Genomic DNA, 20,486 nt, shown 5'->3' on the forward strand with positions numbered 1-20,486 from the left:
TGGGTAGGTGTGTTCCCCACGGTGGTTAAAAGGGCGAGGACTTCCGGTCCGTAGGTGTTGTTGTTCTGCTGTATTGATTGTACGAGACGAGTGAATCCGCATGTCTATAAAGTGGACGTTAAAACTCAATACGCAGCCTCCGACTCCCGTCCTTCGGCACTACACTGGTGACCCTGACGCGAGTCTCGACGAAGTATCCGAGACTGGACTGAACATGGCCGTTTTTCTCAAATTGCCGGAGTTTTGGGAGACGTCCGCGGCGGCATGGTTCGCACAGACGGAAGCTCAATTCGCCCTCCGCGGGATAACGGATGACGACACACGCTATTTCCACGTCGTCTCCGCACTGGGGAGCTCTACAGCGGCCCGGACAGTGGGGTGTATTACTTGTCTTCCTGCCCTGGAGAAATATGCAGCATTCAAGACTCTCCTGCTCAAAACCTTCGAGCTGTCACGGCCGGAACGAGCCCGACGCCTGTTCGCTATTCACGGCCTCAGAGACAGTAAGCCCTCAGAGCACATGGAGATGATGCTGAACCTGCTAGGTAAAGAAGAGCCAAATTTCCTGTTCATGGAACTGTTCCTTCGGCACATGCCGCCACACGTGCAAACAGCCTTAACTAATACAACTATCACGGAGCCACGAGCTTTCGCCGAGGAGGCTGATCGCTTTTTCCTGGCTACCCAGCGTTTCGCCCCTGAGGTGCTAGCCCCGACGCGCAGCTACATGCCCCCCAGCAGAGGAATGCTAACTACAGGAGACCCTGTGACTGCTGACGGCCGCACAAATTCAGGCATGTGCTACTTCCATGCGCGTTTCGGCGCTAAAGCTAAGAGATGCCGGCCCCCTTGCAACTATGGACCGGCGGGAAACGACAGGGCCCACGTTCAGTTGTAGCCGTGAGCGTGGGTGCAACAAGCAGACTACTATTCATTAAGGACACCCTCTCCAGGCGTAACTTCCTCTGCGACACCGGAGCTAACAGGAGCGTTTTGCCGGCCACGAGGAGTGACACCGCCAGCGGAGGCTACGGCCCCCCATTGACGTCTGCTAACGACACCCCTATCCGCACCTATGGCACAAAGACTGTGAACCTGTGTCTCGAGGGCCGGCAGTTTACGTGGGATTTTGTTACGGCCGACATTTCCTTCCCCATCCTCGGTGCGGATTTCCTGTGCGCTCACGGACTACTAGTGGACGTCAAGAACAGCCGCTTGGTAGACGCATTGACATTCTCCTCGCTTGCTTGTGTCCGCGGTGAGGCAACATACGGCGGACTCTCCAGCTCTCTTGCTGAGGGGGACAGATATCAACGCCTACTTGGTGAGTTTCCCAGCCTGACGAAGCCCACCTTTTCCGCCACTACCATCAAGCACGGGGTTGAACACCACATTGACACTAAGGGCCCCCCGGTCTACGCTAGGGCCCGGCGGCTCAATCCTGTCAGGCTGGCAGTCGCCAGGTCAGAGTTTGCCAACATGGAGTGCCTGGGCATTATCCACTGCTCTGACAGCCCATGGGCCTCACCCCTCCACATCGTCCCTAAACCAGATGGCGGTTGTCGTCCGTTCGGAGACTACCGCCGCCTTAACGACGCTACCACACCGGACCGCTACCCGGTCCCCCACATCCAGGATTTCTCCGCACATCTGGCTGGCAAACTGGTTTTCTCCAAAGTGGATCTGGTGCGGGGCTACCACCAAGTCCCGGTGCACCCTGCAGACATCCCCAAAACGGCGGTGGTCACGCCGTTCGGACTGTTTGAGTTCCTGCGGATGCCGTTTGGACTTAAGAACGCTGCACAGTCTTTCCAGCGGTTGATGGATTCGACGCTAAGAGACATGCCGTTCATTTTCGTTTACCTAGACGATATTCTCGTTGCCAGCTCCTCGGAGGGAGAGCACCAAGTACACCTCCGGGATCTCTTCAAAAGGCTCGACCAGCACGGCTTGATTATCAACCCTGCGAAGTGCGTGTTCGGGTTGCCCTCCATCCAATTCCTCGGACATATGGTGAGCAAAGAGGGGGCTGCCCCCCTCCCTGCAAAGGTGGAGGCCGTGTCCGCCTTTCCAAGACCGCACACAGCTCGTGCACTCCGGGAGTTTCTGGGGATGGTGACCTTTTATCACCGGTTCATCCGCCGGGCCGCCCACACTATGCGCCCGCTATACGAGGCTCTTAAGGGTAAGTCCCCCGGTCAGGCCGTCGACTGGACGGCTGAGAGGGATGCCGCGTTCGATGCCACCAAAGCCGCCCTGAGCCAAGCCACCATGCTGGCCCACCCGTCGCACAAGGCCCCCATCGCTATCACCACGGACGCGTCTGATTATGCTGTGGGAGCGGTGCACGAGCAATGGGTCGACGGCGCCTGGCAGCCACTCGCCTTTTTCAGCCGCCAGTTGACCCCCAGGGAGCGCAAGTACAGTGCGTTTGACAGAGAGCTCCTCGGCCTCTGGTTGGCAGTCCGCCATTTCAGGTTCCTGCTGGAAGGTCGAGAGTTTACGGCATTCGTGGATCATAAGCCGCTCACGTTCTGCATGTCCAAGGTGGCCGAGCCGTGGTCGGCCCGCCAGCAGCGTCAGCTCTCCTTCATATCGGAATACACCACGGACATCCGACACGTCGCTGGAAAGGACAACGTGGTGCTCTGTGTGGCTGCTCTCCTCGTTTACGGCCATACCACTCTGAACACGCCCGATCTCGTCTGATCTCGGAAGCTAAGCAGCGGCGGGCCAGGTTAGTACTTGGATGGGAGACCGCCTGGGAATACCCGGTGCCGTAAGCATTTTGGCCCTCTGAGCAGCAGGCCTCACCTGGTCCTCCTCCCTCATGTTTCACTCCCTCTGTCAACACGCAATTTCCCTCGGGAGAATAAAGTTGTATCTTATCTTATCTTATATGAAAGCATACATTCAGAAAATGAGTATTGCACATGGGCATAATATGAGAAGATTGAATGCACATGAGAAGTGAAGTACACGAGCCACTGTGTGACGATGATGATGATGACGATGATGATGATGATGAAAGTGAGCGTCAGAGATGTTAGTGGTCCCTCTTTATGTTCTATATGATGATTATCAGTTTCATTAGGTAAGACTTCATTATCCAGAAATGTGTGTTTCTGATGAAGGCATCATGTAAATTGTGATATACATGAACTTGAGTGTAGTCATGTGTACACGGTGACTTGAACTGGGTCCGTCTCACCTATGAAGAGCCTCTGTGTGGCTGCTCTCCTCGTTTACGGCCATACCACTCTGAACATGCCCGATCTCGTCTGATCTCGGAGGCTAAGCAGCGTCGGGCCAGCTTAGTACTTGGATGGGAGACCGCCTGGGAATACCCGATGCCGTAAGCATTTTGGCCCTCTGAGCAGCATGCCTCACCTGGTCTTCCTTCCTCATGTTTCACTCCCTCTGTCAACACGCAATTTCCCTCGGGAGAATAAAGTTGTATCTTATCTTATCTGAAATGTTAGTGTTCTTCTGATGAAGGCATCATGTAAATTGTGATATACATGAACTTGAGTGTAGTCATGCGTACACGGTTACTTGAACTTGGTCTGTCTCACCTATAAAGAGCCTCTGTGTGGCTGCTCTCCTCGTTTACGGCCATACCACTCTGAACACGCCTGATCTCGTCTGATCTCGGAAGCTAAGCAGCGTCGGGCCAGGTTAATACTTGGATGGGAGACCGCCTAGGAATACCCGGTGCCGTAAGCATTTTGGCCCTCTGAGCAGCAGGCCTCACCTGGTCCTCCTCCCTCATGTTTCACTTCCTCTGTCAACACCCAATTTCCCTCGGGAGAATAAAGTTGTATCTTATCTTATCTTATATGAAAGCATACATTCAGAAAATGAGTATTGCACATGGGCATAATATGAGAAGATTGAATGCACATGAGAAGTGAAGTACACGAGCCACTGTGTGACGATGATGATGATGATGATGAAAGTGAGCGTCAGACATGTAAGTGGTCCCTCTGTATGTTCTATGTGATGATTATCAGTTTCATTAGGTAAGACTTCATTATCCAGAAATGTGTGTTTCTGATGAAGTCATCATGTAAATTGTGATATACATGAACTTGAGTGTAGTCATGTGTACACGGTGACTTGAACTGGGTCTGTCTCACCTATAAAGAGCCTCTGTGTGGCTGCTCTCCTCGTTTACGGCCATACCACTCTGAACACGTCTGATCTCGGAAGCTAAGCAGCGTCGGGCCAGGTTACTACTTGAATGGGAGACCGCCTGGGAATACCCGGTGCAGTAAGCATTTTGGCCCCCTGAGCAGCAGGCCTCACCTGGTCCTCCTCCCTCATGTTTCACTCCCTCTGTCAACACGCAATTTCCATCTGGAGAATAAAGTTGTATCTTATCTTATCTGAAATGTTAGTGTTCTTCTGATGAAGGCATCATGTAAATTGTGATATACATGAACTTGAGTGTAGTCATGTGTACACGGTGACTTGAACTGGGTCTGTCTCACCTATAAAGAGCCTCTGTGTGGCTGCTCTCCTCGTTTACGGCCATACCACTCTGAACACGCCCGATCTCGTCTGATCTCGGAAGCTAAGCAGCGTCGGGCCAGGTTAGTACTTGGATGGGAGACCGCCTGGGAATACCCGGTGCCGTAAGCATTTTGGCCCTCTGAGCAGCAGACCTCACCTGGTCCTCCTCCCTCATGTTTCACTCCATCTGTCAACACCCAATGTCCCTCGGGAGAATAAAGTTGTATCTTATCTTATCTTATATGAAAGCATACATTCTGAAAATGAGTATTGCACATGGGCATAATATGAGATGATTGAATGCACATGAGGAGTGAAGTACACGAGCCACTGTGTGACGATGATGATGATGATGATGATGATGATGATGATGATGATGAAAGTGAGCGTCAGAGATGTTAGTGGTCCCTCTTTATGTTCTATGTGATGATTATCAGTTTCATTAGGTAAGACTTCATTATCCAGAAATGTGTGTTTCTGATGAAGGCATCATGTAAATTGTGATATACATGAACTTGAGTGTAGTCATGTGTACACGGTGACTTGAACTGGGTCTGTCTCACCTATAAAGAGCCTCTGTGTGGCTGCTCTCCTCGTTTACGGCCATACCACTCTGAACACGCCCGATCTCGTCTGATCTCGGAAGCTAATCAGCGTCGGGCCAGGTTAGTACTTGGATGGGAGACCGCCTGGGAATACCCGGTGCCGTAAGCATTTTGGCCCTCTGAGCAGCAGGCCTCACCTGGTCCTCCTCCCTCATGTTTCACTCCCTCTGTCAACACGCAATTTCCCTCGGGAGAATAAAGTTGTATCTTATCTTTTCTGAAATGTTAGTGTTCTTCTGATGAAGGCATCATGTAAATCGTGATATACATGAACTTGAGTGTAGTCATGTGTACACGGTGACTTGAACTGGGTCTGTCTCACCTATAAAGAGCCTCTGTGTGGCTGCTCTCCTCGTTTACGGCCATACCACTCTGAACACGTCTGATCTCGTCTGATCTCGGAAGCTAAGCAGCGTCGGGCCAGGTTAGTAATTGGATGGGAGACCGCCTGGGAATACCCGGTGCCGTAAGCATTTTGGCCCTCTGAGCAGCAGGCCTCACCTGGTCCTCCTCCCTCATGTTTCACTCCCTCTGTCAACAACCAATGTCCCTTGGGAGAATAAAGTGGTATCTTATCTTATCTTATATGAAAGCATACATTCAGAAAATGAGTATTGCTCATGGGCATAATATGAGATGAGTGAATGCACATGGGGAGTGAAGTACAGGAGCCACTGTGTGACGATGACGATGATGATGATGATGATGATGATGATGATGAGGATAAAAGTGAGCGTCAGAGATGTAAGTGGTCCCTCTGTATGTTCTATGTGATGATTATCAGTTTCATTAGGTAAGACTTTATTATCCAGAAATGTGTGTTTCTGATGAAGGCATCATGTAAATTGTGATATACATGAACTTGAGTGTAGTCATGCGTACACGGTGACTTGAACTGGGTCTGTCTCACCTATAAAGAGCCTCTGTGTGGCTGCTCTCCTCGTTTACGGCCATACCACTCTGAACCAGCCTGATCTCGTCTGATCTCGGAAGCTAAGCAGCGTCGGGCCAGGTTAGTACTTGGATGGGAGACCGCCTGGGAATACCCGCTGCCGTAAGCATTTTGGCCCTCTGAGCAGCAGGCCTCACCTGGTCCTCCTCCCTCATGTTTCACTCCCTTTGTCAACAACCAATGTCCCTCGGGAGAATAAAGTTGTATCTTATCTTATCTTATATGAAAGCATACATTCAGAAAATGAGTATTGCACATGGGCATAATATGAGATGGTTGAATGCACATGAGGAGTGAAGTACAGGAGCCACTGTGTGACGATGATGATGATGATGATGATGATGAGGATGAAAGTGAGCGTCAGAGATGTAAGTGGTCCCTCTGTATGTTCTATGTGATGATTATCAGTTTCATTAGGTAAGACTTCATTATCCAGAAATGTGTGTTTCTGATGAAGGCATCATGTAAATTGTGATATACATGAACTTGAGTGTAGTCATGTGTACATGGTGACTTGAACTGGGTCTGTCTCACCTATAAAGAGCCTCTGTGTGGCTGCTCTCCTCGTTTACGGCCATACCACTCTGAACACGCCCGATCTCGTCTGATCTCGGAAGCTAAGCAGCGTCGGGCCAGGTTAGTACTTGGATGGGAGACCGCCTGGGAATACCCGGTGCAGTAAGCATTTTGGCCCCCTGAGCAGCAGGCCTCACCTGGTCCTCCTCCCTCATGTTTCACTCCCTCTGTGAACACGCAATTTCCCTCGGGAGAATAAAGTTGTATCTTATCTTATCAGAAATGTTAGTGTTCTTCTGATGAAGGCATCATGTAAATTGTGATATACATGAACTTGAGTGTAGTCATGTGTACACGGTGACTTGAATTGGGTCTGTCTCACCTATAAAGAGCCTCTGTGTGGCTGCTCTCCTCGTTTACGGCCATACCACTCTGAACACGCCCGGTCTCGTCTGATCTCTGAAGCTAATCAGCGTCGGGCCAGGTTAGTACTTGGATGGGAGACCGCCTGGGAATACCCGGTGCCGTAAGCATTTTGGCCCTCTGAGCAGCAGGCCTCACTTGGTCCTCCTCCCTCATGTTTCACTCCCTCTGTCAACACGCAATTTCCCTCGGGAGAATAAAGTTGTATCTTATCTTATCTGAAATGTTAGTGTTCTTCTGATGAAGGCATCATGTAAATTGTGATATACATGAACTTGAGTGTAGTCATGCGTACACGGTGACTTGAACTGGGTCTGTCTCACCTATAAAGAGCCTCTGTGTGGCTGCTCTCCTCGTTTACGGCCATACCACTCTGAACACGCCTGATCTCGTCTGATCTCGGAAGCTAAGCAGCGTCGGGCCAGGTTAGTACTTGGATGGGAGACCGCCTGGGAATACCCGCTGCCGTAAGCATTTTGGCCCTCTGAGCAGCAGGTCTCACCTGGTCCTCCTCCCTCATGTTTCACTCCCTTTGTCAACAACCAATGTCCCTCGGGAGAATAAAGTTGTATCTTATCTTATCTTATATGAAAGCATACATTCAGAAAATGAGTATTGCACATGGGCATAATATGAGATGATTGAATGCACATGAGGAGTGAAGTACAGGAGCCACTGTGTGACGATGATGATGATGATGATGATGATGATGAGGATGAAAGTGAGCGTCAGAGATGTAAGTGGTCCCTCTGTATGTTCTATGTGATGATTATCAGTTTCATTAGGTAAGACTTCATTATCCAGAAATGTGTGTTTCTGATGAAGGCATCATGTAAATTGTGATATACATGAACTTGAGTGTAGTCATGTGTACACGGTGACTTGAACTGGGTCTGTCTCACCTATAAAGAGCCTCTGTGTGGCTGCTCTCCTCGTTTACGGCCATACCACTCTGAACACGCCCGATCTCGTCTGATCTCGGAAGCTAAGCAGCGTCGGGCCAGTTTAGTACTTGGATGGGAGACCGCCTGGGAATACCCGGTACAGTAAGCATTTTGGCCCCCTGAGCAGCAGGCCTCACCTGGTCCTCCTCCCTCATGTTTCACTCCCTCTGTGAACACGCAATTTCCCTCGGGAGAATAAAGTTGTATCTTATCTTATCAGAAATGTTAGTGTTCTTCTGATGAAGGCATCATGTAAATTGTGATATACATGAACTTGAGTGTAGTCATGTGTACACGGTGACTTGAACTGGGTCTGTCTCACCTATAAAGAGCCTCTGTGTGGCTGCTCTCCTCGTTTACGGCCATACCACTCTGAACACGCCCGATCTCGTCTGATCTCGGAAGCTAATCAGCGTCTGGCCAGGTCAGTACTTGGATGGGAGACCGCCTGGGAATACCCGGTGCAGTAAGCATTTTGGCCCTCTGAGCAGCAGGCCTCACCTGGTCCTCCTCCCTCATGTTTCACTCCCTCTGTCAACACGCAATTTCGCTCGGGAGAATAAAGTTGTATCTTATCTTATCTGAAATGTTAGTGTTCTTCTGATGAAGGCATCATGTAAATTGTGATATACATGAACTTGAGTGTAGTCATGCGTACACGGTGACTTGAACTGGGTCTGTCTCACCTATAAAGAGCCTCTGTGTGGCTGCTCTCCTCGTTTACGGCCATACCACTCTGAACACGCCTGATCTCGTCTGATCTCGGAAGCTAAGCAGCGTCGGGCCAGGTTAGTACTTGGATGGGAGACCGCCTGGGAATACCTGGTGCCGTAAGCATTTTGGCCCTCTGAGCAGCAGGCCTCACCTGGTCCTCCTCCCTCATGTTTCACTCCCTTTGTCAACAACCAATGTCCCTCGGGAGAATAAAGTGATATCTTATCTTATCTTATATGAAAGCATACATTCAGAAAATGAGTATTGCACATGGGCATAATATGAGATGATTGAATGCACATGAGGAGTGAAGTACAGGAGCCACTGTGTGACGATGATGATGATGATGATGATGATGATGATGAGGATGAAAGTGAGCGTCAGAGATGTAAGTGGTCCCTCTGTATGTTCTATGTGATGATTATCAGTTTCATTAGGTAAGACTTCATTATCCAGAAATGTGTGTTTCTGATGAAGGCATCATGTAAATTGTGATATACATGAACTTGAGTGTAGTCATGTGTACACGGTGACTTGAACTGGGTCTCTCTCACCTATAAAGAGCCTCTGTGTGGCTGCTCTCCTCGTTTACGGCCATACCACTCTGAACACGCCCGATCTCGTCTGATCTCGGAAGCTAAGCAGCGTCGGGCCAGGTTAGTACTTGGATGGGAGACCACCTGGGAATACCCGGTGCAGTAAGCATTTTGGCCCCCTGAGCAGCAGGCCTCACCTGGTCCTCCTCCCTCATGTTTCACTCCCTCTGTGAACACGCAATTTCCCTCGGGAGAATAAAGTTGTATCTTATCTTATCAGAAATGTTAGTGTTCTTCTGATGAAGGCATCATGTAAATTGTGATATACATGAACTTGAGTGTAGTCATGTGTACACGGTGACTTGAACTGGGTCTGTCTCACCTATAAAGAGCCTCTGTGTGGCTGCTCTCCTCGTTTACGGCCATACCACTCTGAACACGCCCGATCTCGTCTGATCTCGGAAGCTAATCAGCGTCTGGCCAGGTTAGTACTTGGATGGGAGACCGCCTGGGAATACCCGATGCCGTAAGCATTTTGGCCCTCTGAGCAGCAGGCCTCACTTGGTCCTCCTCCCTCATGTTTCACTCCCTCTGTCAACACGCAATTTCCCTCGGGAGAATAAAGTTGTATCTTATCTTATCTGAAATGTTAGTGTTCTTCTGATGAAGGCATCATGTAAATTGTGATATACATGAACTTGAGTGTAGTCATGCGTACACGGTGACTTGAACTGGGTCTGTCTCACCTATAAAGAGCCTCTGTGTGGCTGCTCTCCTCGTTTACGGCCATACCACTCTGAACACGCCTGATCTCGTCTGATCTCGGAAGCTAAGCAGCGTCGGGCCAGGTTAGTACTTGGATGGGAGACCGCCTGGGAATACCCGGTGCCGTAAGCATTTTGGCCCTCTGAGCAGCAGGCCTCACCTGGTCCTCCTCCCTCATGTTTCACTCCCTCTGTGAACAACCAATGTCCCTCGGGAGAATAAAGTGGTATCTTATCTTATCTTATATGAAAGCATACATTCAGAAAATGAGTATTGCACATGGGCATAATATGAGATGATTGAATGCACATGGGGAGTGAAGTACAGGAGCCACTGTGTGACGATGATGATGATGATGATGATGATGATGATGAGGATAAAAGTGAGCGTCAGAGATGTAAGTGGTCCCTCTGTATGTTCTATGTGATGATTATCAGTTTCATTAGGTAAGACTTTATTATCCAGAAATGTGTGTTTCTGATGAAGGCATCATGTAAATTGTGATATACATGAACTTGAGTGTAGTCATGTGTACACGGTGACTTGAACTGGGTCTGTCTCACCTATAAAGAGCCTCTGTGTGGCTGCTCTCCTCGTTTACGGCCATACCACTCTGAACACGCCCGATCTCGTCTGATCTCGGAAGCTAATCAGCGTCGGGCCAGGTTAGTACTTGGATGGGAGACCGCCTGGGAATACCCGGTGCCGTAAGCATTTTGGCCCTCTGACCAGCAGGCCTCACCTGGTCCTCCTCCCTCATGTTTCACTCCCTCTGTGAACAGGCAATTTCCCTCGGGAGAATAAAGTTCTATCTTATCTTATCTGAAATGTTAGTGTTTTTCTGATGAAGGCATCATGTAAATTGGGATATACATGAACTTGAGTGTAGTCATGCGTACACGGTGACTTGAACTGGGTCTGTCTCACCTATAAAGAGCCTCTGTGTGGCTGCTCTCCTCGTTTACGGCCATACCACTCTGAACACGCCTGATCTCGTCTGATCTCGGAAGCTAAGCAGCGTCGGGCCAGGTTCGTACTTGGATGAGAGACCGCCTAGGAATACCCGGTGCCGTAAGCATTTCTGCCCTCTGAGCAGCAGGCCTCACCTGGTCCTCCTCCCTCATGTTTCACTCCCTCTGTCAACACCCAATGTCCCTCGGGAGAATAAAGTTGTATCTTATCTTATCTTATATGAAAGCATACATTCAGAAAATGAGTATGGCACATGGGCATAATATGAGATGATTGAATGCACATGAGAAGTGAAGTACACGAGCCACTGTGTGACGATGATGATGATGATGATGATGATGATGATGATGATGAAAGTGAGCGTCAGAGATGTTAGTGGTCCCTCTTTATGTTCTATGTGATGATTATCAGTTTCATTAGGTAAGACTTCATTATCCAGAAATGTGTGTTTCTGATGAAGGCATCATGTAAATTGTGATATACATGAACTTGAGTGTAGTCATGTGTACACGGTGACTTGAACTGGGTCTGTCTCACCTATAAAGAGCCTCTGTGTGGCTGCTCTCCTCGTTTATGACCATACCACTCTGAACACGCCCGATCTCGTCTGATCTGGGAAGCTAAGCAGTGTCGGGCCAGGTTAGTACTTGGATGGGAGACCGCCTGGGAATACCCGGTGCAGTAAGCATTTTGGCCCTCTGAGCAGCAGGCCTCACCTGGTCTTCCTCCCTCATGTTTCACTCCCTCTGTCAACACGCAATTTCCCTCGGGAGAATAAAGTTGTATCTTATCTTATCTGAAATGTTAGTGTTCTTCTAATGAAGGCATCATGTAAATTGTGATATACATGAACTTGAGTGTAGTCATGTGTACACGGTGACTTGAACTGGGTCTGTCTCACCTATAAAGAGCCTCTGTGTGGCTGCTCTCCTCGTTTACGGCCATACTACTCTGAACACGCCCGATCTCGTCTGATCTCGGAAGCTAAGCAGCGTCTGGCCAGGTTAGTACTTGGATGGGAGACCGCCTGGGAATACCCGGTGCAGTAAGCATTTTGGCCCCCTGAGCAGCAGGCCTCACCTGGTCCTCCTCCCTCATGTTTCACTCCCTCTGTGAACACGCAATTTCCCTCGGAAGAATAAAGTTGTATCTTATCTTATCAGAAATGTTAGTGTTCTTCTAATGAAGGCATCATGTAAATTGTGATATACATGAACTAGAGTGTATTCATGTGTACACGGTGACTTGAACTGGGTCTGTCTCACCTATAAAGAGCCTCTGTGTGGCTGCTCTCCTCGTTTACGGCCATACCACTCTGAACACGCCCAATCTCGTCTGATCTCGGAAGCTAATCAGCGTCTGGCCAGGTTAGTACTTGGATGGGAGGCCGCCTGGGAATACCCGGTGCAGTAAGCATTTTGGCCCTCTGAGCAGCAGGCCTCACCTGGTCCTCCTCCCTCATGTTTCACTCCCTCTGTCAACACGCAATTTCCCTCGGGAGAATAAAGTTGTATCTTATCTTATCTGAAATGTTAGTGTTCTTCTGATGAAGGCATCATGTAAATTGTGATATACATGAACTTGAGTGTAGTCATGCGTACACGGTGACTTGAACTGGGTCTGTCTCACCTATAAAGAGCCTCTGTGTGGCTGCTCTCCTCGTTTACGGCCATACCACTCTGAACACGCCTGATCTCGTCTGATCTCGGAAGCTAAGCAGCGTCGGGCCAGGTTAGTACTTGGGTGGGAGACCGCCTGGGAATACCCGGTGCCGTAAGCATTTTGGCCCTCTGAGCAGCAGGCCTCACCTGGTCCTCCTCCCTCATGTTTCACTCCCTCTGTCAACAACCAATGTCCCTCGGGAGAATAAAGTGGTATCTTATCTTATCTTATATGAAAGCATACATTCAGAAAATGAGTATTGCACATGGGCATAATATGAGATGATTGAATGCACATGGGGAGTGAAGTACAGGAGCCACTGTGTGACGATGATGATGATGATGATGATGATGATGATGAGGATAAAAGTGAGCGTCAGAGATGTAAGTGGTCCCTCTGTATGTTCTATGTGATGATTATCAGTTTCATTAGGTAAGACTTTATTATCCAGAAATGTGTGTTTCTGATGAAGGCATCATGTAAATTGTGATATACATGAACTTGAGTGTAGTCATGTGTACACGGTGACTTGAACTGGGTCTGTCTCACCTATAAAGAGCCTCTGTGTGGCTGCTCTCCTCGTTTACGGCCATAGCACTCTGAACACGCCCGATCTCGTCTGATCTCGGAAGCTAAGCAGCGTCGGGCCAGGTTAGCACTTGGATGGGAGACCGCCTGGGAATACCCGGTGCAGTAAGCATTTTGGCCCTCTGAGCAGCAGGCCTCACCTGGTCCTCCTCCCTCATGTTTCACTCCCTCTGAGAACACGCAATTTCCCTCGGGAGAATAAAGTTGTATCTTATCTTATCAGAAATGTTAGTGTTCTTCTGATGAAGGCATCATGTAAATTGTGATATACATGAACTTGAGTGTAGTCATGCGTACACGGTGACTTGAACTGGGTCTGTCTCACCTATAAAGAGCCTCTGTGTGGCTGCTCTCCTCGTTTACGGCCATACCACTCTGAACACGCCTGATCTCGTCTGATCTCGGAAGCTAAGCAGCGTCGGGCCAGGTTCGTACTTGGATGAGAGACCGCCTAGGAATACCAGGTGCCGTAAGCATTTTGGCCCTCTGAGCAGCAGGCCTCACCTGGTCCTCCTCCCTCATGTTTCACTCCCTCTGTCAACACCCAATGTCCCTCGGGAGAATAAAGTTGTATCTTATCTTATCTTATATGAAAGCATACATTCAGAAAATGAGTATGGCACATGGGCATAATATGAGATGATTGAATGCACATGAGAAGTGAAGTACACGAGCCACTGTGTGACGATGATGATTATAATGATGATGATGATGATGACAGTGAGCGTCAGAGATGTTAGTGGTCCCTCTTTATGTTCTATGTGATGATTATCAGTTTCATTAGGTAAGACTTCATTATCCAGAAATGTGTGTTTCTGATGAAGGCATCATGTAAATTGTGATATACATGAACTTGAGTGTAGTCATGTGTACACGGTGACTTGAACTGGGTCTGTCTCACCTATAAAGAGCCTCTGTGTGGCTGCTCTCCTCGTTTACGGCCATACCACTCTGAACACGCCCGATCTCGTCTGATCTGGGAAGCTAAGCAGTGTCGGGCCAGGTTAGTACTTGGATGGGAGACCGCCTGGGAATACCCGGTGCCGTAAGCATTTTGGCCCTCTGAGCAGCAGGCCTCACCTGGTCTTCCTCCCTCATGTTTCACTCCCTCTGTCAACACGCAATTTCCCTCGGGAGAATAAAGTTGTATCTTATCTTATCTGAAATGTTAGTGTTCTTCTGATGAAGGCATCATGTAAATTGTGATATACATGAACTTGAGTGTAGTCATGTGTACACGGTGACTTGAACTGGGTCTGTCTCACCTATAAAGAGCCTCTGTGTGGCTGCTCTCCTCGTTTACGGCCATACCACTCTGAACACGCCTGATCTCGTCTGATCTTGTGAAGCTAAGCAGCGTCGGGCCAGGTTAGTACTTGGATGGGAGACTGCCCAGGAATACCCGGTGCTGTAAGCATTTTGGCCCTGTGAGCAGCAGGCCTCACCTGGTCCTCCTCCCTCATGTTTCACTCACTCTGTGAACACGCAAGTTCCCTCGGGAGAATAAAGTTGTATCTTATCTTATCTTATATGAAAGCATACATTCAGAAAATGAGTATTGCACATGGGCATAATATGAGAAGATTGAATGCACATGAGAAGTGAAGTACACAAGCCACTGTGTGATGATGATGATGATGATGATGATGATGATGATGAAAGTGAGGGTCAGAGATGTTAGTGGTCCCTCTTTATGTTCTATGTGATGATTATCAGTTACATTAGGTAAGACTTCATTATCCAGAAATGTGTGTTTCTGATGAAGGCATCATGTAAATTGTGATATACATGAACTTGAGTGTAGTCATGTGTACACGGTGACTTGAACTGGGTCTGTCTCACTTATAAAGAGCCTCTGTGTGGCTGCTCTCCTCGTTTAAGGCTGTACCACTCTGAACACGCACAATCTCGGATGCTAAGCAGCGTCGGGCCAGGTTAGTACTTGGATGGGAGACCGCCTGGGAATACCCGGTGCCGTAAGCATTTTGGCCCTCTGAGCAGCAGGCCTCACCTGGTCCTCCTCCCTCATGTTTCACTCCCTCTGTCAACACGCAATTTCCCTCGGGAGAATAAAGTTGTATCTTATCTTTTCTGAAATGTTAGTGTTCTTCTGATGAAGGCATCATGTAAATCGTGATATACATGAACTTGAGTGTAGTCATGTGTACACGGTGACTTGAACTGGGTCCGTCTCACCTATAAAGAGCCTCTGTGTGGCTGCTCTCCTCGTTTACGGCCATACCACTCTGAACATGCCCAATCTCGTCTGATCGCGGAAGCTAAGCAGCGTCGGGCCAGGTTAGTACTTGGATGGGAGACCGCCTGGGAATACCCGGTGCCGTAAGCATTTTGGCCCTCTCAGCAGCAGGCCTCACCTGGTCCTCCTCCCTCATGTTGCACTCCCTCTGTCAACACGCAATTTCCCTCGGGAGAATAAAGTTGTATCTTATCTTACTTTATATGAAAGCATACATTCAGAAAATGAGTATTGCACATGGGCATAATATGAGAAGATTGAATGCACATGAGAAGTGAAGTACACGAGCCACTGTTTGACAATGATGATGATGATGATGAAAGTGAGCATCAGAGATGTTAGTGGTCCCTCTTTATGTTCTATGTTATGTCAGACGAGATCGTGCATGTTATATTGATATATGGACAAATAAAGGTTGTTGACTCTCAAAAAAAAAAAAAAGGAACAAGGGAAAGAAATCAAAGACAATATGGTCGTAACAGTGTAAACACATGGTAATATACAATGATTGTGATTGTGTGATTGTGGAATATTTCAATAAATAGACAACGCAACTAATGAATCCGATGGTTCTGAATAACCTAACATAACAGAATATAGGAAACAAATAGTAATGGCAATGTCACGAGCTGCTGTTGATTTGCTAATGTTTTTAAGTTATGACAGTAGCAATGCTGTACTGTACATTGGATTTTGTAATTTGATTACTTGCTCATTTCATAATGGACTGGTCTGAAAGAGCCTTGTTGACTTGCATCTGACCCTGGGAGTCGATCTGTTCTATTTGTTTGTTCTTGGCTTGTGCTGCTCCAAGATTCTGGCAAACTATTTAATAACATTTTGCTTTTATGAAAGCACACATTCAGAAAATGAGTATTGCACATGGTCATAATATGAGAAGGTTGAATGCACATGAGAAGTGAAGTACACGAGCCACTGTGTGACGAAGATGATGATGATGATGATGATGATGATGATGATGATGAAAGTGAGCGTCAGAGATGTTAGTGGTCCCTCTTTATGTTCTATGTGATGATTATCAGTTTCATTAGGTAAGACTTCATTATCCAGAAATGTGTGTTTCTGATGAAGGCATCATGTAAATTGTGATATACATGAACTTGAGTGTAGTCATGTGTACACGGTGACTTGAACTGGGTCTGTCTCACCTATAAAGAGCCTCTGTGTGGCTGCTCTCCTCGTTTACGGCCATACCACTCTGAACACGCCCGATCTCGTCTGATCTCGGAAGCTAAGCAGCGTCGGGCCAGGTTAGCACTTGGATGGGAGACCGCCTGGGAATACCTGGTGCAGTAAGCATTTTGGCCCTCTGAGCAGCAGGCCTCACCTGGTCCTCCTCCCTCATGTTTCACTCCCTCTGAGAACACGCAATTTCCCTCGGGAGAATAAAGTTGTATCTTATCTTATCAGAAATGTTAGTGTTCTTCTGATGAAGGCATCATGTAAATTGTGATATACATGAACTTGAGTGTAGTCATGTGTACACGGTGACTTGAACTGGGTCTGTCTCACCTATAAAGAGCCTCTGTGTGGCTGCTCTCCTCGTTTACGGCCATACCACTCTGAACACGCCCGGTCTCGTCTGATCTCGGAAGCTAATCAGTGTCGGGCCAGGTTAGTACTTGGATGGGAGACCGCCTGGGAATACCCGGTGCCGTAAGCATTTTGGCCCTCTGAGCAGCAGGCCTCACCTGGTCCTCCTCCCTCATGTTTCACTCCCTCTGTCAACACGCAATTTCCCTCGGGAGAATAAAGTTGTATCTTATCTTATCTGAAATGTTAGTGTTCTTCTGATGAAGGCATCATGTAAATTGTGATATACATGAACTTGAGTGTAGTCATGCGTACACGGTGACTTGAACTGGGTCTGTCTCACCTATAAAGAGCCTCTGTGTGGCTGCTCTCCTCGTTTACGGCCATACCACTCTGAACACGCCTGATCTCGTCTGATCTCGGAAGCTAATCAGCGTCTGGCCAGGTTAGTACTTGGATGGGAGGCCGCCTGGGAATACCCGGTGCAGTAAGCATTTTGGCCCTCTGAGCAGCAGGCCTCACCTGGTCCTCCTCCCTCATGTTTCACTCCCTCTGTCAACACGCAATTTCCCTCGGGAGAATAAAGTTGTATCTTATCTTATCTGAAATGTTAGTGTTCTTCTGATGAAGGCATCATGTAAATTGTGATATACATGAACTTGAGTGTAGTCATGCGTACACGGTGACTTGAACTGGGTCTGTCTCACCTATAAAGAGCCTCTGTGTGGCTGCTCTCCTCGTTTACGGCCATACCACTCTGAACACGCCTGATCTCGTCTGATCTCGGAAGCTAAGCAGCGTCGGGCCAGGTTAGTACTTGGATGGGAGACCGCCTGGGAATACCCGCTGCCGTAAGCATTTTGGCCCTCTGAGCAGCAGGCCTCACCTGGTCCTCCTCCCTCATGTTTCACTCCCTTTGTCAACAACCAATGTCCCTCGGGAGAATAAAGTTGTATCTTATCTTATCTTATATGAAAGCATACATTCAGAAAATGAGTATTGCACATGGGCATAATATGAGATGATTGAATGCACATGGGGAGTAAAGTACAGGAGCCACTGTGTGACGATGATGATGATGATGATGATGATGATGATGAGGATAAAAGTGAGCGTCAGAGATGTAAGTGGTCCCTCTGTATGTTCTATGTGATGATTATCAGTTTCATTAGGTAAGACTTTATTATCCAGAAATGTGTGTTTCTGATGAAGGCATCATATAAATTGTGATATACATGAACTTGAGTGTAGTCATGTGTACACGGTGACTTGAACTGGGTCTGTCTCACCTATAAAGAGCCTCTGTGTGGCTGCTCTCCTCATTTACGGACATACCACTCTGAACACGCCCGATCTCGTCTGATCTCGGAAGCTAATCAGCGTCGGGCCAGGTTAGTACTTGGATGGGAGACAGCCTGGGAATACCCGGTGCAGTAAGCATTTTGGCCCTCTGAGCCGCAGGCCTCACCTGGTCCTCCTCGTTTCACTCCCTCTGTGAACACGCAATTTCCCTCGGGAGAATAAAGTTGTATCATATCTTATCAGAAATGTTAGTGTTCTTCTGATGAAGGCATCATGTAAATTGTGATATACATGAACTTGAGTGTAGTCATGTGTACACGGTGACTTGAACTGGGTCTGTCTCACCTATAAAGAGCCTCTGTGTGGCTGCGCTCCTCGTTTACGGCCATACCACTCTGAACACGGAAGTAAGAGGAGGTGTGTGTGAGCTCCAGGCGTGCGTGTATTTTGACTGATCCTGTGCGGCAATTTTGATTTTGAGTTTAAACTGTGGCGTTTCTTTAAGCCCAGATTTTTCGTTTCTTTGATAGCTCGGTTTTTGGAGCCACCCCCAGCAGTTTTGACTGTTTGGGGGACACTTTCAGTTATTTGTTTGTTTGGTTTGTGTTTTCCTGATGGAAAATAGTTTATACTGTGCTCCAAGTATGGTGAGAACCAGAGGAAAGGGAGCCAGAGTCGCTGCACCGGGCCCGGACCGGACGGCCGAGGCAAACGAGCCGATGGTGAAAGACGATCGGGCGTACAGGACCGTGGACGGTCAGAATATGACGGGAGAAATGGAGGACACACGTGCGGTGACAGCTCCTGACGTAGCCGAAAATGCGGAAGGAGGAAGAGGGCAGGAGAGAGAAATCATCAGAGAGGAAGATATACGGATTATTAAGGATAAAGCTGAAGAGTTTCAGCAAAATTTAACGCTCGCGCTGGAGCTGATTGGAGAAGATAAAGTGACCGCAATGGAGCTGATCCAGGCAATACAAGACACTTGTGGGAAAATCATCGCCTGCCGGTACACGGGCAGAAATAAATATGAGATCACAATGAATCACCCGAAGGGGAAAGAAAGACTATTGGACGGCATAAAAATTGGACAGACCGCGATCATGTCCAAGGAGTTATGTAATGATGAGCTGGTGGTCTCGTTTCTGGGGCTGCCGGCGTATATCACGGACAGCGTCATTCTGGGCAAGCTGAACAGCTGGGGAGTGATTGCAGTATCCCCGATCATCAGGAGAATGTGGCCGGGAACTAGAATTGCTGACGGAACAAGATACGTGAAAGTTAAATTCACGGAGACGGTCCAATCACTTCCATATTCGACCAAGTTTGAGACGGCTTTTGGAGCAGAGTTCTTCAGAGTTTTGCACGACAAACAGGTGAAAGTGTGCAGACAGTGCATACAGACTGGTCATATCCTGAGGGACTGTCCAGATTTCCTTTGTAGAAAATGTGGAGAGCAGGGGCACTATGCAAGGGAGTGCATGGGCAGAGGGAACAAATGCCAGAGCTGCAAAAAGGAGAGCAGCAGATGTGTTTGTGAGGACGTTGATCATGCTCCAGGGACGGGAGGAAAGCAACGTGAGGAGCAGGAAGAATCGAGAGAGAATATCTCTGAGAGGGAGGAGACCGAGAAGGATCGTGCGGAGGGGGAAGCGGAGAAAGGAAGAGACATACTGGAGTCGGACGGAGAGCAAGGAATGGAGGTGAGAGGATCGACAGCTGAGGTGCCGGGACATGGAGACGCAGCAGAGGGGCAGAGTGTGGATACATCGGAGAGAAAGGAGAGGAAGGTGAAAATTGTTCAACTTCAGCGGCCCCCAGAATCAGACTCAGAGATATGCTTGACGGGGTCTCAAGAGTCGGGGAACTCGGAGTCTGATATGGACCTCGGAAACAGCCAGGAGCTGGGGAAGAGAAGACTGCAATGGATGCTGAAGACAAGGGGATCAAAAAGAGGAAAAAGTAAGACGTGAACTGTAGCATAAAGATGATGGGCCTGATTTATCTCTATGTATTTACAATGTTAAAAATACTATCGCAAAACACAAACGGCTTAAGATGTATTAACAAGATGAGAGATGTTTTAAGGGTGGATACTTTTGACATCCTCTGTGTACAAGAGACTAGGTGGACAAGGGAGTGGAGAAGCTATCTGAGGGATACATGGGCTGGAAAAGTGTG

General features: G+C 48.2%; 22 non-coding genes and 11 pseudogenes across 22 annotated transcripts; all 33 read left to right on the top strand.

The window, feature by feature from the left end:
* The first annotated feature begins 2,667 nt into the window (after positions 1 to 2,667).
* On the top strand, positions 2,668 to 2,786 carry LOC142999964 (5S ribosomal RNA). Its single transcript, XR_012963568.1, has one exon. It is a non-coding gene; the product is annotated as a 5S ribosomal RNA (ribosomal RNA).
* Positions 2,787 to 3,243: 457 nt separating this feature from the next.
* LOC142999904 (5S ribosomal RNA) lies at positions 3,244 to 3,362 on the top strand (annotated as a pseudogene).
* Positions 3,363 to 3,607: 245 nt separating this feature from the next.
* LOC142999800 (5S ribosomal RNA) lies at positions 3,608 to 3,726 on the top strand. The gene has a single exon (XR_012963471.1). It is a non-coding gene; the product is annotated as a 5S ribosomal RNA (ribosomal RNA).
* A 445-nt stretch (positions 3,727 to 4,171) lies between these two features.
* Positions 4,172 to 4,280, top strand: LOC142999968 (5S ribosomal RNA; annotated as a pseudogene).
* A 245-nt stretch (positions 4,281 to 4,525) lies between these two features.
* Positions 4,526 to 4,644, top strand: LOC142999990 (5S ribosomal RNA). The gene has a single exon (XR_012963584.1). It is a non-coding gene; the product is annotated as a 5S ribosomal RNA (ribosomal RNA).
* Positions 4,645 to 5,110: 466 nt separating this feature from the next.
* On the top strand, positions 5,111 to 5,229 carry LOC142999986 (5S ribosomal RNA). The gene has a single exon (XR_012963580.1). It is a non-coding gene; the product is annotated as a 5S ribosomal RNA (ribosomal RNA).
* Positions 5,230 to 5,474: 245 nt separating this feature from the next.
* Positions 5,475 to 5,593, top strand: LOC142999855 (5S ribosomal RNA). The gene has a single exon (XR_012963526.1). It is a non-coding gene; the product is annotated as a 5S ribosomal RNA (ribosomal RNA).
* Positions 5,594 to 6,062: 469 nt separating this feature from the next.
* On the top strand, positions 6,063 to 6,181 carry LOC142999909 (5S ribosomal RNA; annotated as a pseudogene).
* A 457-nt stretch (positions 6,182 to 6,638) lies between these two features.
* LOC142999705 (5S ribosomal RNA) lies at positions 6,639 to 6,757 on the top strand. Its single transcript, XR_012963379.1, has one exon. It is a non-coding gene; the product is annotated as a 5S ribosomal RNA (ribosomal RNA).
* Positions 6,758 to 7,002: 245 nt separating this feature from the next.
* Positions 7,003 to 7,121, top strand: LOC142999854 (5S ribosomal RNA). Its single transcript, XR_012963525.1, has one exon. It is a non-coding gene; the product is annotated as a 5S ribosomal RNA (ribosomal RNA).
* A 245-nt stretch (positions 7,122 to 7,366) lies between these two features.
* Positions 7,367 to 7,485, top strand: LOC142999805 (5S ribosomal RNA). The gene has a single exon (XR_012963476.1). It is a non-coding gene; the product is annotated as a 5S ribosomal RNA (ribosomal RNA).
* Positions 7,486 to 7,945: 460 nt separating this feature from the next.
* LOC142999839 (5S ribosomal RNA) lies at positions 7,946 to 8,064 on the top strand. Its single transcript, XR_012963510.1, has one exon. It is a non-coding gene; the product is annotated as a 5S ribosomal RNA (ribosomal RNA).
* Positions 8,065 to 8,309: 245 nt separating this feature from the next.
* Positions 8,310 to 8,428, top strand: LOC142999912 (5S ribosomal RNA; annotated as a pseudogene).
* A 245-nt stretch (positions 8,429 to 8,673) lies between these two features.
* Positions 8,674 to 8,792, top strand: LOC142999756 (5S ribosomal RNA). The gene has a single exon (XR_012963429.1). It is a non-coding gene; the product is annotated as a 5S ribosomal RNA (ribosomal RNA).
* Positions 8,793 to 9,255: 463 nt separating this feature from the next.
* Positions 9,256 to 9,374, top strand: LOC142999689 (5S ribosomal RNA). The gene has a single exon (XR_012963365.1). It is a non-coding gene; the product is annotated as a 5S ribosomal RNA (ribosomal RNA).
* Positions 9,375 to 9,619: 245 nt separating this feature from the next.
* Positions 9,620 to 9,738, top strand: LOC142999890 (5S ribosomal RNA; annotated as a pseudogene).
* A 245-nt stretch (positions 9,739 to 9,983) lies between these two features.
* On the top strand, positions 9,984 to 10,102 carry LOC142999814 (5S ribosomal RNA). Its single transcript, XR_012963485.1, has one exon. It is a non-coding gene; the product is annotated as a 5S ribosomal RNA (ribosomal RNA).
* Positions 10,103 to 10,565: 463 nt separating this feature from the next.
* On the top strand, positions 10,566 to 10,684 carry LOC142999987 (5S ribosomal RNA). The gene has a single exon (XR_012963581.1). It is a non-coding gene; the product is annotated as a 5S ribosomal RNA (ribosomal RNA).
* Positions 10,685 to 10,929: 245 nt separating this feature from the next.
* On the top strand, positions 10,930 to 11,048 carry LOC142999882 (5S ribosomal RNA). Its single transcript, XR_012963552.1, has one exon. It is a non-coding gene; the product is annotated as a 5S ribosomal RNA (ribosomal RNA).
* Positions 11,049 to 11,511: 463 nt separating this feature from the next.
* On the top strand, positions 11,512 to 11,630 carry LOC142999916 (5S ribosomal RNA; annotated as a pseudogene).
* A 245-nt stretch (positions 11,631 to 11,875) lies between these two features.
* Positions 11,876 to 11,994, top strand: LOC142999822 (5S ribosomal RNA). The gene has a single exon (XR_012963493.1). It is a non-coding gene; the product is annotated as a 5S ribosomal RNA (ribosomal RNA).
* Positions 11,995 to 12,239: 245 nt separating this feature from the next.
* On the top strand, positions 12,240 to 12,358 carry LOC142999957 (5S ribosomal RNA; annotated as a pseudogene).
* Positions 12,359 to 12,603: 245 nt separating this feature from the next.
* On the top strand, positions 12,604 to 12,722 carry LOC142999668 (5S ribosomal RNA). Its single transcript, XR_012963345.1, has one exon. It is a non-coding gene; the product is annotated as a 5S ribosomal RNA (ribosomal RNA).
* Positions 12,723 to 13,185: 463 nt separating this feature from the next.
* Positions 13,186 to 13,304, top strand: LOC142999919 (5S ribosomal RNA; annotated as a pseudogene).
* A 245-nt stretch (positions 13,305 to 13,549) lies between these two features.
* Positions 13,550 to 13,668, top strand: LOC142999873 (5S ribosomal RNA). The gene has a single exon (XR_012963543.1). It is a non-coding gene; the product is annotated as a 5S ribosomal RNA (ribosomal RNA).
* Positions 13,669 to 14,125: 457 nt separating this feature from the next.
* Positions 14,126 to 14,244, top strand: LOC142999734 (5S ribosomal RNA). The gene has a single exon (XR_012963408.1). It is a non-coding gene; the product is annotated as a 5S ribosomal RNA (ribosomal RNA).
* A 245-nt stretch (positions 14,245 to 14,489) lies between these two features.
* On the top strand, positions 14,490 to 14,609 carry LOC142999950 (5S ribosomal RNA; annotated as a pseudogene).
* Positions 14,610 to 15,420: 811 nt separating this feature from the next.
* Positions 15,421 to 15,539, top strand: LOC142999880 (5S ribosomal RNA). Its single transcript, XR_012963550.1, has one exon. It is a non-coding gene; the product is annotated as a 5S ribosomal RNA (ribosomal RNA).
* A 1,111-nt stretch (positions 15,540 to 16,650) lies between these two features.
* LOC142999831 (5S ribosomal RNA) lies at positions 16,651 to 16,769 on the top strand. The gene has a single exon (XR_012963502.1). It is a non-coding gene; the product is annotated as a 5S ribosomal RNA (ribosomal RNA).
* A 245-nt stretch (positions 16,770 to 17,014) lies between these two features.
* Positions 17,015 to 17,133, top strand: LOC142999701 (5S ribosomal RNA). The gene has a single exon (XR_012963375.1). It is a non-coding gene; the product is annotated as a 5S ribosomal RNA (ribosomal RNA).
* A 245-nt stretch (positions 17,134 to 17,378) lies between these two features.
* LOC142999934 (5S ribosomal RNA) lies at positions 17,379 to 17,497 on the top strand (annotated as a pseudogene).
* A 245-nt stretch (positions 17,498 to 17,742) lies between these two features.
* On the top strand, positions 17,743 to 17,861 carry LOC142999806 (5S ribosomal RNA). Its single transcript, XR_012963477.1, has one exon. It is a non-coding gene; the product is annotated as a 5S ribosomal RNA (ribosomal RNA).
* Positions 17,862 to 18,324: 463 nt separating this feature from the next.
* Positions 18,325 to 18,443, top strand: LOC142999958 (5S ribosomal RNA; annotated as a pseudogene).
* The last annotated feature ends 2,043 nt before the right edge of the window (positions 18,444 to 20,486 follow it).

Source organism: Genypterus blacodes, unplaced genomic scaffold (assembly GCF_046128005.1).
Source record: "Genypterus blacodes isolate CSIRO-AG114 ecotype Tasmania unplaced genomic scaffold, CSIRO-AGI_Gbla_v1 ptg000044l_1, whole genome shotgun sequence".
NCBI lineage: Eukaryota > Metazoa > Chordata > Actinopteri > Ophidiiformes > Ophidiidae > Genypterus > Genypterus blacodes.